The 15,836-nt window shown below is 36.5% G+C and overlaps 1 protein-coding gene across 4 annotated transcripts in view; it reads right to left on the reverse strand.

Moving 5' to 3' along the window:
* LOC131030909 (uncharacterized) overlaps positions 1–15,836 on the reverse strand; it is an 82,032-nt gene that overhangs the window by 922 nt on the left and 65,274 nt on the right. The gene's annotated exons all lie outside the window — the stretch shown is intronic.

Genomic DNA, 15,836 nt, shown 5'->3' on the forward strand with positions numbered 1-15,836 from the left:
CGAGAATACACAAAATAAAGGAATGAACACACCAAAAAACAAAATGAAACAATGCAACACCAACACAAGTAGTTAGAAAACCAGTACATATAGCCAAGTGGGAGGAACAAAATCTACAAAGAGCAAGGGCTGATGAATACTACAAGGATATGATAAATACTTCATTGATTTGGGGCCCAGGTTGAATCCTAATAGACAACTCTATAGATGAGGACTCAGATGAAATTATATGTGTATGCAGAAGCTTTGTGAGATAAAGTAGTGCACGCACACACACACGCAGATGATATAGTAAATGTATTTTTTTTATCTGTTTGTCCTGTACATGACATTCTCTGGAGAAAGATGTATGACTACTATCTTCTAATCCTATACCCTTTTTCTATTTTATGTTACATATATGTATATATAGATTACATATCATGAAGGTTTAAAGTCATCATGGAAGTTGAATCAGTCATCATGAAAGTTGAACCATTTCCACGTGTGACTCATCTCCTGATTGCAAGGCAATGTAGCTAATATGTGATGTGCTGCAGATGACCTAGCATAGAGCAAGCGTCAAAAGTGCCACCTAGTTACAACTGTATTGTCTATTGCCTGACATGTAATGCTTGAAACAACATGGTGAGGTGTGGCATGTTAGGTTTAGCAGTTTGGCCTAGAGGTTTGTTGAACCTTGCTGAAATCGTGGTAGAAACCATAGAAGGTTTGGCAGAAGTATGGTTACCACCGAGCCTGATTTGTGCAAAGTACTTTTTGCCACTGTTGTAGTGCGTGCAACATCTATTAAAGATGGATGCATGATCTTGGAACTACAACAAGAATCTGGGAGGCTCTCTAGTGTACCACAAACCATGCAAGTGTTACCACATATACTACAAGCCATGAGAATGGTCTTGGCATTGCAAGGGGAAACATTGTTGATAGATCCTCCTAGATCATACATCAATTATCTCTAGGGCCTAGAAGGAAAGAATCATCGATGTCATCATCAATCATTTTGAAAGGATCAATACACGATTTGGTAATGCTCATTGGGAAGTGCCAATGACATGGTGATGTGAGGAAGCAAAGCATTCCCTCTAGAATCTTACCTAGCATCCAAGGCCAGTAACTCCCATAGTAGTGAAAAACTTGTGTCTATCCCTGTGGCTTGAGGGGTGGTCAGGGAGGAGGAGATCCATGTTGAGGAGCACAACCATATTGTCAAGGAAGAATGTCCAAGGCATCTAAGTAGTAGTGCAATGCTAGGAGAAACATTGTTTCACAAGTCTATCCACCTTTATGTGGGAAGCTCCAATATCTAAAGGATGTTTTAGTGTCGTCAATCTCCTAAATAGGCTGAAAGAAAGATGTATTAGAATGGGGAGTAGGGCCTACTGGGACTCCCGACAAGGCATCTAAGCAATAGCGATATGCTAGGAGAAACACTCTCTCACAAGTATATCCACCTCATGTGGGAAGTACTAGTATCCAGAGGGCATCTGATCTCCTAAATGGGCTGGGAGAAAGATGTGATTAACATGGGCTATGGGACCTATAGGAATCTACATTGAAGGGTGACAAACTCTTGAAGATAAAGGGCCAGACACCACTGGTCTTGATTTTTTAAGGAAGTAAATAATGTGTTGCCTAAGTCTCTAGAGAGGAAATGGTATCACTCCCAAAACTCTTAGTAAATGGAAAGTGTTCCTTGGTCTCTACCTCTTAGAGAGAGCAGAGACATTAGATATGGTTCTAATAGAGGATGTGATGATTAATCTCAACTCTTAACTGGTGAGAGCATACCCTTAGTTGGCTAAGAGGAAAACTCAACCCATATTAAAAGGATATGCCACTCTGTTTCAAGCAAAAGCTTGTAACTAATATATTAAATTGTGGTTATGACATGTAAAAACAAATGAGCTAACATTTCAGATCACATCAACTAACCCATCATTAGGATATGAACTAGCAAAAACAAGGCAAAAGGGACCCATAAAGCACTCAAGTACATGTAAGTAATGTAGGTGTATAAGAAGTGGATTATGCCAACATCAACCCAAAGAATTGCACCCTAAAGTTCCTTTATGAGCTGGCAAATATTTTTCGGTGCATTTTGTGCCTTTTTAGCCTTTCTTTTGCAGTTTTTCAGTCCATGCTTTTAATGTGGCAATAAATTTGTAAACATCATATTATTGTTGAATGAAATCCTCAACAAGAGATATGCCCCTTTAATTAGAACAACATTGTAATTTTTAGACATGTTACATTTACATTACCAAAAATTATGAGGCAAGAAGACTCGCAAATCAAAACCACCTCTACTCAATGTTTGTATAGGAAAGGATAATGCTAACACATGAACCAAAGGACTTACACTACAAAATCTGCTTCTAAATTGGGAAAGTGTTTTATGCATGCAGTACTTTCTCATGATTCCTTGTTTCAAAATTATTATCAGTTTATGACACTTTTCCCTATGCTACATGGGAATGCAATGCATACTGTAGGGAAATACAGCCATTCCCATCCTGAAAATAATTTGGGGACATGGGGATGACTGGTAAACATCTCCAGGGCCATCCCTGATCTAGAAAATATACATAAACATCTGAGAAACACAAGAAAATGGGCATGACACTGCAAGAGACAGTCACAGTCCCCTATGGCCCAACACTTGAAAAATACTATTTTTTTTGTTTCAGGCAGGTATCTTGTACATTTTCTGCTGCCAAATATTAGGTTAAACAATAGAATGCTTTTCATACATTAATAGTAGCAAGATAAAAAATGAAACTAGTATTAAGAGATAGACATACTCTATAGCCACTTTAAGTTTATACAGATAATCTTGTTTCCATTGGGATATTCCCTCTCAAAACAATGAAGAGTTTGCTGTGGAAAAACAGAACAGCTATTTACCAAGGAAAATTAGGTTGGAGGCAGCAAGAAGTTCAGTACAAATACCATATAATTGAATGCAAACTGGATCATTTGCCAAATTGTATTTCATAAAGTGGTATAGTCACAAATTTTCTGAAAACTAGTTGTGCAACTAAAACAGATAAATCATTGACTTGTATGGTATTTTATTATGTCAATTTATAATATTTTCCCTTTACAGAGAATGGTTTTGTAGTTGCTCAGACATTGCAGCCACCTACTCCAATGGCTAGGTGCACTCAATACCTGTGCCACATGTGACGTACAACAATGGGAAGACCTGTGAATGATGCAACTTGAAATATAGGACAATCCTCCAGGGTTGAAAGGCTGACTCCTTGAAGTGCATGCATGAGCTCTCAATGACCATTTGCAGAGAAAAGGGGAAGAAAATGTTGACTTGGTGGTCAGCACCTCCTTGGGGACTCGTGACATGGCTTAACCGCCTCCTGTGGATCGGATTAATCTGGCATTTGTATCGAGCATTGATAGTTCAAGCTTTTGGCGCAACGGCAAACGATTCCAACAATTGGTATGAGAGCCTTGGGTCACGGGTTCTAGTCTTCCTTTAGTGGGTGTTGAAGGCTCAGTCAGTGCTAAGGGCGAGATTATTGACTTGGTGGTTAGCACCTCCTTGGGGACTCATGACATAACTTAACCACCTCCCGTGGGTCGGGTTAGATCTGGCATTTGTATCGGGCATCGATAGTTCGAGCTTTTGGTGCAACAGCAAACGTTTCCAACAAAAAAGGGATGCATATAATGGAAATCCTATTATAAAGGAGCAATTCACCAAGAAAAGGATAAGATCTCCATGCAATATAAGTTATAACACAATATCTGATGGTCAATGCATGGGTAGACACATATACGACAATAAGAGGCAAGGAATCATATTTGTATGATCATCAATATGCACAAGGCCAAGAACTGCTCATAAGAGCTCAATGAATCCCCAAACAAACAAACCAAGACTACCTAGATACAGATGGAAACAAAAGGAAACAAGACTTCTAGGCAAAACATATGAACACGAGAACAAAAAGTATTTCAACGACCAAAATGAGCATTTTCCAATGATGAAAAAGGTAAAGAAAGATTAAAAATTACCATTATTTAAGGGTTCTAAAGCAAGAGAAATATAATGGCCCTTAGGCTTGGATCTGTCAAATGTGAGGGCTTCACCCAAAAAATTTCCACCTCCCCTATCTCATATGAGATAATTACATTTATAGTCAAAAAGAAGAGAAGAGAGAGAGAGAGAGAGAGAGAGAGAGAGAGAGAGAGAGAGAGAGAGAGAGAGAGAGTTAATGTCATGACCTGCACCAAATCCTACAACAAAATATTGTTTTATACAACCAAGCCACTTATCAGAATTCTAGAGTTTCTTCATGGCATTCTCTATTAAATTACTGGTACAACTGCTCTCAAGCATCGAATTCTTCATCAATAAAGGATGTGCAATCAAATTTGATTTTAATCATGCACGCGCTAGAAAGTCTTCAAATTGGATCCTACAAAAAAAAAGGAAATTTCCCTTCAATCACACCAATTGTCACCTACAACACCTATCTTCGTTAATTCTAAAGCCAAAATTTTAATGCTAGAATGCCTTCATGTATCAAAAGGACTAAATTCAACCTCACTTTCGTATAAACAACACCTAAGACATGGCTCTAGAAAATCTTGCACCACTTACAAATCTTACCATGTCATTGACTTTCAAGTTTCAACTATCTCAGCATATCTAATCTCCTTATCAAGCCCTATGAATACCATCAAAGATTATAGACCTGTGAGGTCCTTGCCTATCAATGTCTCTCTCAAGGTGCAAAATTTTGATGCATGATACATTTGAAATTGAAATCTGTAGGTGCCCAAACTTGAAGCTCTATTGCATTTGCCTAGTTCCTAAATGATCTAGAACCATTAATTGAGATATATCAAATAGCTTACAAGTTCCTAGGTGCTTCCTCATCATAGCTACCTTTGGCTCTTGTGAGCTATTATCTTACAATTCCCAAAGCATGCAACACGATTTTGCCTTCAACTGCTTTTACCTCTCAATAGGCGAAAAGTTAAAAATGGAGTACAAAACTTGTCCTACAAGTTTACCTAACAAAATGATATAGGTCTTTGTCTTGTTAATCAAGAATTTAAATTGTTTTGGCACCTTTCATATCTCTAGCTCCTAATAAGCTTAACCATTCATCAATATGCTAGGGGCCTTCACCCATCACCTTCATTGTCTCCATTTGTGAGTTCATCAAAGGACGACAATGATTCAGCTTGCACTCTTTCTTGTTTTCTCTAAGTATGGCCAATCTTGAATTCCTCTCCCTTGCACTCTACCATCTGATTAGCTAAAGATTTCCATCTGCATACAGAGGGCCAAGTAGAATCATACTTTATATCAAGGTAAAACTTACTATCTACCAAGGATGGTACCTATATACAAATTGCATCCAAAAAAAAAAGTGTAGTAACATTCTATTCTTGGATTCTAACCAGGAGTAGTTCTATCTAGGTATAGATGTCTCCCTTGCTAATCTCAATCATATATTCTAGTGGGAATCCATAAGTTATTGGTGTCAAACAATCACCCTAAACATATTCTTCATCTTGCACATTTTCCCCAATCTCCATGACATGGATCATATTGCATTCAAAGTAGAATAGTTCATTATTTTCAATCTTCCAATGGAACAATCCACTAAAGGAACTCATTTCATGTTCAGATCAAGGTTGTCGATCAAAAATTCCCTCAACTTTTGGCTCCATTGGACCTTTTTCTTCCTCAACCTTGAGTTCAAGTCTAAATCTAAAGAGGTTCCTCCCTCACTTGCTACTCAGTTCCTCAAATCAACTATATATTTCCTTTCACTATTTTTTATGGATAGAGTATTCCTCTTCTAATTGTGGTTGTCTTTGGCTACTATGAGCCATCCTTGACCCAAAAAAGCATCAAACTTCTATGCAAGGAACTGACTACAAAATTCAACAAAAAATGGTTGGGTTGCTATCAATACCTTTTGGGACATTAAAATCCCTAAAACCTTGATTCTATGTTGATCTTCATCTACTAGTTGAAAAGTTGGTGCCTAAATGATTGATTACCCAAAACTCTTCCAAGTATCTTCAGTAAGTGCAATTACTCCTAATCCTCTACCAATGATTGTATCAATAAGATTCTTCCCAAGAATCTCCATATGTACTATTGTTTCTTTGACAACTTTGCCATCAATTACATAGGATCTATCATGTGGTTGCCATGTACTAGAGGCTCTATTATTAAAAATTCATTCTTCTTTTGGACCATTCTTCCTTCTCTTTAGCCACTATCTATTATGGTGGAGATTGCAATCCTCAATTCAAGAATGCTTTTAATATATCTACTCCAATGTCATATAAGTACCTGCATGTTCATTGGAGCACAATCATTCCTTTGTAATAGCTTGTTCTATTTCCATTCCCAATTCACAAAGTCTCTCTTTTTTGTAGGAGTGTTTGGGTATATTGCCTTCTTGGTTTGGGCTCAAGAAGCACTTGATATCTCATTCTTTTGCCCTACATCAATCATGATTATGTTGGCCTTTTGCTTTGGGTATTCAATGTCCTCATAATCTCCCAATCCACACCATTTACACGATAATCACACTTTGTTTTGGTTGTTCTAGCAATCTCTTGCAAAAAGTCCCCATTCATTACACTATCAACACTACATGATAGGCCATTCTTTGTAATCATTGTATTCAACTCATACCTGCTCCACTATGTTGTTATTATTGAATCTATTATTGTTGTTGTTCTACGACTTCAACAATGTATTGGTTAGAGTGGATTGTTTTCCTTGTGTAAAGAGAACTAGTGAGCACTCTTGCTCTTCAGATTGTATAGGCACTCTTATCAAATGACCCAAAACCTAACAAATGTCACATAACAATTTCTTGGGGATTGGTTTTGATATGACCTTCACTTTTGCAACCTATGTACCAAAGTTCTTTAATTTCTTTGTTGGTTTATTTCTTCACCTTGAATTCTTTCATCATTCAAAACATTTTTGTTGATGGGTGTTTTGTAACACTCTCCAACACAAAATAAACTACACTAAGTATTTCACCCTCTCTTGAACAAGGAAACCTCAAATGCTAAAGATATGATCAAATAAGGTTACCCCAAGGTTCCTACTATTAGGTCCTAACGTGTAATGGATAGTCTTAGTGAAATGATGTGATATTGTTGGTATCACAAAGGGACTTACACTTCCACAAAGTTGGAACTTTGAACATTTGTTATGGCAATCTAGGTGATGCTTTCCTCCTAAACTAACTCAAACTCTTCAAACAAAAAGACAAAAGGATAAGGGTTAGAGAAACTAAGCTAAGAACCTAAGGACAATGATGATAATGGATAGTGTTTTAGATAGACAAATTCCTTATGGAACTACTTTCTACTTAACCAGAGATAGCTCAAAACGCCATAGAAAGAGTGCGATCTTAAAAGGTAGTGACAAATTTTCGTATTGTAAACATCCATCCAAATACCCAATGCTAGCACAATCCAAATGAACATCCCTAATTGAATTATTGATCATGCAAAGTAATTTGCAATCAACAAACTAGAACTGGTATGAACCAAGGAATTTATCAAATATCTTTGCATTTCACCATTAAAATCAATGAATAACTAAATATTGAGAAGTAGAAACCATGCAAAATATTGAAACTTCATACAAATGTTCACCATATCTTCAATAAAAATTATGTACTTATTCCAACATAGTCTTGGCAACAATTTATAATCTCCTTTTACAAATAAAAAGGCCACACCTTATATAGAATTCTTATTACAAATCAAGGGCCCAAATTGATCCTAATCAATGGCTAAGATTAAACAATAAAACCCTAAGGTGGGGATAGGTATACCTACCACCACTTACAACATTTTATACCAATGAGAAAATTACACAACTTTCGAGTGCACGTCCTTTTAGGGAAAGGACCAATAAAAAAGAATGATTTGTAATATTTTATTTAATGCCTTTTACACGCCTGTTTCCTTCTTTGTATGAGTCAGGTTTTGACTTTAAATTATTTGATTGGTGGAGATGAGTAGGTGCCACCTTAGCTTGCACACCTTGCAAGTTTCTTCTTCAATTCAATTTGTCTTCTTCAAAATGTATTCCTTATCCTTTCCTTTGCCTTTCCATCTTTATCTTTCGCCATCCTTTACAAGAGTCCTTTGATCTCTTCATACTTCTTCATTGTAATGCAATCCTTGAATAGCTCCTTTGCATTATTCTCCATTTGTGCTTGTCCTGAAACATCTTATCCATCTTTCATTCATTTCCACGCATCATTCCTAAAAAGAGAAATACCTTGAATCACAATTGTGAATAAAACCCTATGTCAAATCTGGAATTAGAAATGTACATGAAGATCATAAAATTTTAACCTATCTTGAATATCACTTGAAATTTTCCATCCATTTCATATTCAAACAATCATGCATACATTCTTGAGCGAATATTGGAGTTGTCCATGGATTCCTCGGCGGAAATTCAAGGTGGGTGTGGATTTCCCAATAGAATTCCAAGGTGGGCGTGGATTTTCCAATGGGGATTCCACTTGTTCATGGATATTTTCCTAGCATACTTTCACCTTGGTCTTGAATTCTTGGGCAAAAACTCACCTTGGTCTTCAATTTTTGGTTGGAAATTCACCTTGGTCTTTGATTTTTGGGTGGAAATTCACCTTGGTCTTGGATTTTTTTGGTAGTTCTTTGAAATTTTCCCTTATGAGGGTCTTGAAATCATGGAATTTTCTAGATTCCTTTTTTCTTCCTTGTCTTATTCCATGAAAAAAAAATCCTTATTCCTTTGTTAAGTCTTGGACAAATTCCTAATTCCATTTTCATTCCTTGAATAACTTCCTTATTTCAACTTTGGAAATTTTCAGTGATCCTTATCTAAAAATTTGGAATTTTCCATGATTCCATATCTCAACTTTGTACTTTTCATTCCTTGACAATCCTTCTACCTCTATTATCGACTTACATGCTTTGCCAAGTGAATTTTCCTCATGATTTTACACTCTATTCCTCATCTTGAAGGTCGCTCATTCATGGATTTTTGGTCTTGGTGAATTTTCCTTGTAATTATTTCAATTTCATCCTAGAATTGGTTGATTGTTCCTTGCCCTAATCTTTGGAATTTTCCTTCATTCCTTATCCACACCTAAAATTTTGGATTCTCTTGTTTTCCTTGGATCACTTGTACATTCCTAATCCTAAGCAAGGAATTTTCTTAAGTTGGATGGTGGATTGTGTGTTCACTCCTTATCCTAGACTTGGATTTCCTAACTCGACCTACCCATTCCTAATTTGATTATACCTTTTCAAGGTACGAACCTTTGCACTTTTATTTCATGGATTGATCAATGTTTTCTTCTAGATTGACAAGACATTACTACCTTCTCCCAACAGCTAGGAGACCAAAACTATTGCCAAGCTAAGAAAAACAACTAAGTTAACAAGCAAAAAGAGGGGTCCCCATTTGCAATGGAGCGTGGGTATTTACAACACAACAATGTCCCTCAACACTTGTACAGTTCTAAATTCACTGTCACTGCTCTCATCCAAACTATCATCTTCATTCATTTTTCTTTTAGATCGAGAGGACATTTTGGCTTAACTCTCTATATCCATTTCCCTATCATAGACTTCTACATAGGATGAGGGCACTTCCACTTTCATTTTTTTATAACGGAAGAATTAAGGCTTTTTAGAAACCCATCTTTTCTTGAAACCTTCAACAAATTTCATTTATAGTTTTACCATTAATTATTTGAGATACAATTATAAGCTCTTATAATTTCATGCTTACCTTGTTATGTATTATAGATTTCTACTACGATTTTCATTGTCATCTTGAAGTATCTTGAATTCTTCTTTAAAGGCCTTTAATCTCTCCCATGTACTTCGAGAGGTTGGTTCAATTTCTATATACCTCTTATGTGGTTGGAAATGACCATAGCTACTATGCTCTATTGCCCTAGGCATTTGCTGTCCAATTCGTTTCACAAATCTTACAATGCCTAACAGATTCTACAATTCATTACCTATAATCTTAGACAACTTCTACCTTTTTGCGCTAGGGTTTGATGGTGGATTCTGTAATGTCCCCACTTTAGCAGTTGACCAAGTGTATGTGCGTTAGCCTATCTCTACATGGTCCCAAGGGCTAACGAAGGGTTTAAGGGGATCCTGGAGTGTTTTGGCCTAGTCATTTCCAGTTTGGGCCAAAACGAAGTTGATTTACTTAGTTTCAGGCATACTTACTATTTTTAGTAAGTCAGCAAGACACAACGGAGGCTAGTTTTGGTGATTGGATTCGATACTCCTCGGCGAGAGCTTTCTGACGAGCTATCACTCGCGCTATTCGGAGTCCGATTGCTAATATATTTTAATGCCTGAAATGTTATTAAAGTAACATTTAATTTAATTGTAAAATATTAAAGTGTTACTTTAATTTTTATTTTATGGGGATGTGTGAAAATCAAAGGGGCACCCAAGGGAGACATAAGTGAATACTTTAATATGTTTTATATTGCACATATTTTATCCCACATTGCTCAAGTGAGTTGGGTCATCCCTTGGAGAAAGAATAAAAGGAAGCTTTTGTGGCTTCATTCAGCATGTTGAATATGAGAAGAATTGGTATGTGTGAGTTGCAGATCCGTTCTTGGCATTAGAGGACATCTATCCTCTCTTGTGACATTCTAGACGTCATTCCCCTGGGGTTTGGCCTTTGGAATCCATTGCTATCAGCTTCATTATCAGGCAGATTGGGTGCATTTCCAGCTACAGGCAGATTTAATGTTTGTTCATATCTTCTTCCCTACTTGTCCGATGCTTATGCCATTTTGAGGAGATGATTTTATGAAGATATTGGACCTATTGAAGACAAATTAATATTGCCGCCACACTATTCACGCGGGTACTATTCATGTCACTGTAGCAGCAAGATTGAAAATGATTGCTGGAGTATTATGTCAATAATGCTGGAATAATTAGTGAGTTGATAATCTGCCATGTATTTGATTTTATTGATTCTGAAAATAACATCTTATCAGCAGTAGTTCAATCTTCAGTTTGCATATTATTGTAGTTTCCTTCTTGTTCATGTTATGTGATTTCAAATCTATGCAAAGACATAAAAACAAACAAGCATTTCATTTCCGAAGCCATAAGGGGTTTAAACATTAAACGGTGAAATAAGGAGTTGGCTGCAAACTGTTTGGCCAAATTCCTATTAGCGGCTGGTTTAGTTTTTGGGCATTCTAGGGTGTCCATTACTCATTTATAGTTTTACCATTAATTATTTGAGATACAATTATAAGCTCTTATAATTTCATGCTTACCTTGTTATGTATTATAGATTTCTACTACGATTTTCATTGTCATCTTGAAGTATCTTGAATTCTTCTTCAAAGGCCTTTAATCTCTCCCATGTACTTCGAGAGGTTGGTTCAATTTCTATATACCTCTTATGTGGTTGGAAATGACCATAGCTGCTATGCTCTATTGCCCTAGGCGTTTGCTGTCCAATTCGATTCACAAATCTTACAATGCCTAACAGATTCTACAATTCATTACCTATAATCTTAGACAACTTCTACCTTTTTGCGCTAGGGTTTGATGGTGGATTCACCATGGTTTTGTTCTAACACAAACCTAGTGCCTAGAACCTACTCATCAAGGAGTTTGATTAGAACATTTTGGTGCTCCCCCGGCACTTTCAGCCACATGGAATCCTCTACTCTTCCTACGAATTTAGTTTTCTGCACACTTGTTTTGCCTCCGGGTTCTCTTGATTTCTTTGCTCAATTTCTTCTTTGATACTGTATATGATGAAAATGGATAACAACAATATTGAAAGGCTAAATGAATTCAACCACAAAACCCTAGCCTAACAACAACAAAGATCAACCATAACATATGAAGATTACCTAAGACAATGCAAATCAAATGAAATCACAAAGATTATACCATCACATGTCCAATAGGGTTTGAATCTCCATTCTTCCTATCTCCATTGATCTTGCTTGATATATTTGCTCTCAGATTTTATGTGTGCACAAGAGCTCAACAAAGAACGGAAATGTGGTTGCAAGTAGGCTTGATCGCATATGAAAGTTCGAAAGCATAGAGTAGTCTCCAAGATTGATTAGAATGCATAGGGTTGATAATGAAGGAAGCATCTCCTTATATAAAAGACACTATAAGAAATGGAGGGATAAGATTGAGAGGTGTAAAAGATAAATGGTCGGCTATGATTAGAGGGTAGGTAGAGAAAATAATAAAATAATGAGAGGGTAGGTAGTGTATGAATTAAGAGATGAATGAAAAGTGTCATGGATAGAAAAGGCTAATGAATTAATTAAATAAATAAAGATTCATTTAATTAATAGAGGAAGTGGGATCAATTAAATAAATAAGATATTTATTTAATTTAGGAAAATGATAATTTAAATTAATGTATTTATTTAAATAAGAAATAAGGCTAGAAGAGGGTAAATGAATTAATTAAATAAATGAAGATTTATTCAATTAATAGAAGAATTAGGCTAAAATAATTAAATAAATAAAGATATTATTTAATTAGACTGGACAATTTTAGGTGTCTACAGATACCACCAAGGTTGCTCTCATATGCCTCTACTTTGTTGTCCTTGAGGATTTTATTGATTCTTCTTCATACCAAACTTGGTCTACATGATCAACCCATGCTTCGTCCAATAACGGAAGATGTCTTTCTATTTATTCGTAATGTTAGGAAACTCAATTAAAATGATCAATCCATTTCCTGCATAACCCCATGAGAGAAATACATACATACAAGTATACAGAATAACCATATGCAAAGATCAAAAGCATATCACAAGATAACACAAGATATGCACCCAGACTCCAAAGCATCCATGCTCAATGTTTTATTCAGCAATATAGCATTACAATACACTTACAGAGCCTCCATGAACACTCCTGAAATATCAATCTATCTGATGCATCTTCCATGTGTCCAAGCGTGTAACCACACGTTCCATGCCATGCTTCATATATGCGCTCCTTAGAAGAAGACTCAATACAATATGACAGCCAAGCCAAAACACCAACTAGCCAACCTTAAACCACTAAACATGTGCTTGCTTTTATAAAATGAAGCTCACACAAATACAACCAAGTGCTAAGATAAAACCATCTGCCTCAAAACCAGTGACGCCTCACTTTTTGGTACTAAGTTTTTAAAATATAAATATTAAATAATTTTTCCATGTGCAACCTACATAAAATATCTAATATTACATACAACTTTACAAGTGGCCCCAAATAAATATCTAATGTGGCTTAACACATTACCTAAGATGCAACACAACCAAATATTTATTTTACATAATTAAATTTATCCAATGTTATGTAAAGTGTACAACACCTAATCCCAACATTCTCCCGCTTGTTGTATACATTAACATAAGGGTCAATCATCATAGCCAAACATGAAACCAAATGAATCTCCACAATGCTCTCCTGCTCCATTAAAATGCCTACAACAATATCAAAGATGTCCACCATCTCAAGCACAAAATCTAGTCATCCTCCAACATGCCACCTATGGAAGAAGATGAACAAGCCAAGGTGAAAATACACCAATCCAAAGAACACAACTATCAAATCCAAGCAACAACAAAAGCTCCAAATTGTCATAAGAAAAACACCCACATGATTAAAAATAACAACAATAGTAAATGCTAATCCATCCCATCTCCATACCTCAAAGGTATCAAACATCAGTAAACTCATGCCAACAACATATAAAACCTATAAACTACAATCACAAGCTCCGTGTGCCAAACTTGTCAATGAAGAACACACGCATCCAAGAACTCCCACTGCATGGGTGATGTCAAATCTGAAAAAATAATCAAAGCATACCAAGTCTACCAATAACAACACATAGAAGATGTAACCAGCATCATGTAGTACCAAAGCACATCCACAAAAGATGCAAATCTTGCAAACAAATCTACTACAATACATCTCTCATCACTAGTCTCCATAATTCTCCCAAGTTCTTCACGCTCAACAAAAGAAAGAGTTCAATGAACCTCCATGTTCCCACTAGAGAACAATGAACAACACATGACCGCAAGCATAGTGATCATCGTAGCTCAACACAAGCCTCAAATCCAATGTCATGTGAATACAAACATCCAAGAAGAAGAACAAAACCAAAGAGAGAACTTGCAAATCAAAGCATGTAGCATATTGTTGACGTGTGTTTTGTACACAGCCTAACACAGAATAAAATACCTAAGGGTATCTTATCCTCTCTTGAGAAAATAGTCTCTAACTGCTGAAGATTCGCATAAAGGATCAGTTAGGTAGACTCCAAGGTTCTTTGATGTAGGGTCTCTACGTGTGGACAAGCTCCAGTGGTATGATGTGATTTGCTGGAATCACAAGGGGACTTACATTGAACTTCCGATCTGCTTTGCTGGACACAGGCTCTTACTAACTTAGATTTGAAAAAAATGGAAAAAGGATAAGGGCGAAGAGAGGATCTAATCCTAATACTAAGAATGTAGGAGCAATGATTTGATTTTTGACAAAACTCTAACTAGATCTTGTTTTGACATCAATGGAACATCTACACAAGACTAGTGCGATCTTCTAAGGGAGCTTTATGATGTTCAAATCATCACCGCAGGCATAGATACCATCCAAGTTGATGCATATCAATGAAGAGGCGACAAATTGAAATTGAGCTTAAGCTGAATGATTCCAGTTGACTACACAAGGCAAGTCTGCAATCAACAAACTGCTAGTAGTATGGATGTACGAATTCCACCATCAATCAATCACATTTCCTCCATTCATCTAATTATCTACCATCTAAGATTGAAGACTTCAACAAGAAACCATGCAAATTGCAAGAAAACGACATATTTCACCATTACTTCAATGAAAATGGAGTTTGTTTACAATCAATGGCAACAATTTCTTGCCTTGTCCTCCTATTCTACTCTAATTGCTATTCTATCAACTATATTCTAACTCTTCCAACTATTTACAACTCTCTCTAATCATCTAAAATTAACCCTTACAAAATGAAATGCCTGGGCTTATATAGTGCCCACAATACAATTTGATGGCTTAGATCAATTCAAGATCAATGGCCAAGATTTTACAATGAAAACCCTAATTAGGGTTTGTTACAACCATTACATAACATTTAATGCTTGACCAATGATAAAATTGTATTGCTTGGACACATGTCCCTTTTAGAAAAATCGACCAATGGATAGCCGGGGTAGGTACATCGGAGTTTGTGCCACCTTACATGAGTTAAGTACATTGAATCTGGACATGCTGAGATGGACTTCACTGATTGGAGAAATGATGACTAGGACGCCACCTCATCTGACACTTGAAGCTTGCTAGATATTCAATTTGATGTCGTTGAGAGGCTATCTTTAATTAACTCTTGTTCTAACTCCTTTTGTCCTTGATGTGCAGGATGACGATGTACCTCGCCTTGGAACGCTGGATTGAAAGAGGTCGCCCATGTCTTGGCTTGATCGTCCTGGCGAAGACCGTCCTGGCGAAGACCGTCCTTGATCCGGCTTGATTTTCCTTGAAGAGACCTCCATTTGACGCCTCACTAGAGAGCTAACTCTAGAATGCAAAATGAGGAATTTGCCTAGGCAAAAATCAAAATTCGATAGTCTTGATGTGATCTTCAAAAGAACGTTCCTCTTATCAACTTCGCCACCCTTCAAGTCTTGGACGTGATCTCCTCTTCAAGTTAGCAATTTCGCCATCTTTGATATGTCTTTGACGTCCTAGGC

The sequence above is a fragment of the Cryptomeria japonica genome, chromosome 10 (assembly GCF_030272615.1).
Source record: "Cryptomeria japonica chromosome 10, Sugi_1.0, whole genome shotgun sequence".
Classification (NCBI taxonomy): domain Eukaryota; kingdom Viridiplantae; phylum Streptophyta; class Pinopsida; order Cupressales; family Cupressaceae; genus Cryptomeria; species Cryptomeria japonica.